Below are 4,299 nucleotides of genomic sequence, written 5' to 3' on the forward strand. Positions count from 1 at the left end.
GAGGGAAGCCTCCTGCTCACTCCAGCTCCATGGCCACAGGGCCGGCTGAAAGCAGGTATCTGGGGTTTATTTACCTTCTATAATTGAAACTTTGTTGCTTTGAGTGGAGCTCAGAGCCGCCCCGCGGCAAGTGGGATGCTTGGCTTCCTCCATCATTGGGACAATCAATCCTCCTGCTTGCTCCAGCTCTGTGGCTGCCGGCCGCCATCTTGGTTGGGTTAATTTGCATATAGTCACTCTGATTGGCTGCTGGGAGTGCCTTAAGGTGTAGCGAAGGTATGGTCAATTTGCATGTTTGTCTTTTATTAGTGTAGATTTTGTTTATGCAATATATAACATTACTTGTTTTATGGATATTGTACCAACTTGTATCCCAGGAATAAATCCAATTTGATCATGATGTATGATCTTTTAAATATATTGCTGGTATTAGTTTGCTAATATTTTGTTCAGGATACTTGCATCTATGTTCTTCAGGAATACTGGCCTAAAATTTTCTTTCTCTGGTTTTGGAATTAGGATAATGCTGGCCTTGTAAGTTGACCATGGGGGTCCTCCCTCCTCTTAAATATTTTTGAATAATTTGAGAAGGATAGGTGTTAATTCTTCTTGAAATATTTGTTAAAATTTATCCGTGAAACCATCCAGTTATAGGACTTTTGTTTGTGGGAAATTTTTAAATCACTGCTTCTATTTTGTTAGTTTTAATTGGTCTGTTCAGATTTCCTGTTTCTTCTTGATTCAGTTTTGGAAGAATGTATGTTTCTATGACTTTATCCATTTCTTCCAGATTGTCCAATTAGTTGGCATATAATTGTTCATAATATTTTCTTATACTCCTTTGTATTACTGTCATGTCAGTTGTTACTTCTCTTTTACTTTTTATTTTATTTATTTGTGTCCTTTCTCTTTGTTTCTCGAAGAGTCTGGTTAAAGGTTTATTAATCTTGTTAATCATTTCAAAAAAACAGGTCTTGGTTTTATTGTTCTTTTGTACTGTTTTTAAAGACTTTTTATTTCCTCTCTGATCTTTATTATTTCCTTACTTTTGCTCACTTTGGGCTTTGTGTTCTTTGACTAATTCCTTTAAGTGTAAGGTTAGATTATTTGGGATTTTTTTTCTGTTTCTGGTGGTAGGACTATAATGCTACAAATTTCCCTCTTAAGACTGCTTTTATTGTGCTCCATAGAATTTGGGACATTGTGTTTTCATTTTTATTTACCTCAAGTTGTCTTTTGATTTATTCCTTGATTTTACTGTTAGCCCATTCATTGTTTAGTAAAATATTATCTAGTCTCCATCTGTTTGTGTGTTTTTCAGTATTTTTATTATAATTGATTTCTAATTTCATACCACTGATCAGAGAAAATGCTTGATATGATTTCAATCTGCTTAAATTTATTAAGGCTTATTTTAACATGTTTATCCTAGAAAATGTTCCATGTGCACTTGAAAAGAATGTTTACTCTGCTGCTTTTGGCTTAAATGCTCTGAAAATATTAATCAAATCTATCTGGCCTAGTGTGTTACATAAGGCCTCTGATTTCTTGTTAATTTTCTGTCTGGAAGATCTATCCATTGATGGCAAGGGGGGTGTTATAATTTCTTACTGTATTACTGTAGATATCTCCCTTTATGTCCATCAATATTTGCTTCACATATTTAGGTGTACAAATGTTCACAAGGGTTATATCCTCTCCTTAGATTCTTATATCGTTATGTAATGTTATTCTTTGTCTCTTATTATAGCCTGTTCTTTAAGGTCCATTTTGTGTGGTATAAGTATTCCTACTCCCACTCTTTTTGCATGAAATATCTTTTTCTAACTGTTTACTTTCAGTCTCTGTGTGTCTTTCATTCTGAGGTGGATCTCTTGTAGGTAAAATTGTATGGGTCTTTATTTTTTTAAACTCCATTCAGCTACCCTATATTTATTGATTGGAGCATTTAATCCATTTATATTTAAAGTGATTATTGATAGGTTTGTATGTATTTATTAACATTTTTTTTGTTAAACCTTACCTGAGGATACCGTTTCTTTATTTTTAAATTTATCCTTTTATCTTTATTGATGAAAGTATTACAGATTTCCCCGCTTTTAACCCCATTAACCCCCTCAATCCCACACCCATCCTACCCTCCAACAGGCCTTCACCACCCTATTGTCTATATCCATGGGTTTTGCATATATGCATACAAGTTCTTTGGTTAATATTTACTCACCCACCCATCCTTGCATCCCCTCTGTTCCTTGCTTCTATGTCTCTAGATCTATTTTGTTCATCAGTTTATTTTATTTATTAGATTCCACATATGAGTGAGATCATGTGATACTTGTGTTTCACTGACTGACTTATTTTACTTAGCATAATATTCTCCAGGTCCCTTCATGCTGTCTCAAAGGGTAAGAGATCCTTCTTTTTTACTGTTGCATAGTATTCTATGGTGTAAATGTACCACTGCTTTTTTTATCCATTCATCTACTGATGGGCACTTGGGCTGTTTTCAGATCTTAGCTATTGTAAATTGAGCTGCTATGAACATAGGGCTGCATATATTCTTTTTGATTGGTGTTTCCGGTTTCTTAGTATGCATCCCAAAAGTGGGATGACTGGGTCAAATGGGAATTCCATTTTTAATTTTTTGAGGAAATTCCATACTGTTTTTCATAGTGGCTGCACCAGTCTGCATTCCCACCAGCAGTATATGAGAGCTCCCTTTTATCCACATCCTGACCAGCACTTGTCATTTGTTGATTTGTTGATGGTAGCCATACTGACAGGTCATTTTAATTTTATTTCTCTGATGATCAGTGGCTTGAGGCATCTATATATAATCCTATTTGTTTATTTTCTCCTTAGTTTCCTTTGTCTTAGAAAATGCATATGTAAACATATTGCTAGGAAAGATGTCTGAGACTTTGCTGCCTGTGGTTTCTACTAGGATTTTTATGGTTTCATGACTTACATTTAAGTTTTATCCCTTTTGAGTTCATTCTTGTATATGGTGTAAGTTGGTAGTCTAGTTTCATTTTTTTTGCATGTATCTGTCCAATTTTCCCAGCATCATGTATTGAAGAGACTGTCTTGATTCGATTGTATGCTCTTGCGTCCTTTGCCAAATATTAATTGAGCACAATGGCTTGGGTCAATTTCTGGGCATTCTGTTTTGCTCCATTTATTTCTATGCCTGTTCTTGTGCCAGTACCAGGCTGTTTTATTACAGTATCTTTGTAGTATAACTTGATATCTGGTATTGTGATTCCACAAACATTGTTCTTCTTAAGATTGCTGCAGCTATTCAGGGTCTTTTTTGGTCTCATGTAAAGTTTTGGAGTATTTGTTCTAGATCTGTGAAATATGCTCTTGGTATTTTGATAAGGGTTGCATTGAATCTATAGATTGCTTTGGGTAGTATGGACATTTTAATGATGTTAATTTCACCAATTCATGAACACAATATATTCTTCCACTTGTTTATGTCTTCCTCTATCTCTTTTTTCAACATCCTGTAGTTTTCCGAGTATAGGTTTTTTACCTCCTTGGTTAAGTTTATTCCTAAGTATCTTAATTTTTTTTGTTGCAATGGTAAATGGCATTTTTTTTTCAGTTTCTCTTTCTGAGAACTCATTATTCATGTATAAAAATGTCATCAATTTCTGGGTGTTAATTTTGTATCCTGATACATTGCTGAATTAATTTATTAGATCTAGTAGTTTTTTGGTGGAGTCTTTCGGTTTTCTATGTATAATATCATGTCATCTGTGGATAATTAGTTTTATTTCATCCTTTCCAATTTGGATGACTTTTATGTTTTCTTCTTGTCTGATTTCTGTGGCTAGGACTTCTAGTACTATGTTGAATAAGAATGGTTACAGTGAACATCCCTGCCTTGTTCCTGTTCTTAGGAGAAATTGTTTTAGTTTTTTCTCATTGAGTATGATGCTTGCTGTAGGTTTGTCATATATGGCCTTTATTATGCTGAGGTATGCTCCCTCTATTCCCACTGAGAGTTTTTATAAAAAACTAGAGGCCCAGTGCATAAAATTTGTGCATAGGAGAGGAGGGTCCCCTCAGCCCAGCTTGCACCCTCTCCAATCCAGTACCCCTCGGGGAATGTCCGACTGCCGGTTTAGGCCCAATCCCAGGGATTGGGCCTAAACCAGCAGTTGCACATCCCTCTCACAATCCGGGACTGCTGGCTCTTAACTACTCACCTGCCTGCCTGTCTGATCGCCCCCAGCTGCCCCCCCCCTGCAGGCCTGGTCACCCACAACTGCCCCCTGCTAGCCTGGTCAC

The sequence above is a fragment of the Myotis brandtii genome, unplaced genomic scaffold (assembly GCF_000412655.1).
Source record: "Myotis brandtii unplaced genomic scaffold, ASM41265v1 scaffold842, whole genome shotgun sequence".
Classification (NCBI taxonomy): Eukaryota; Metazoa; Chordata; class Mammalia; order Chiroptera; family Vespertilionidae; genus Myotis; species Myotis brandtii.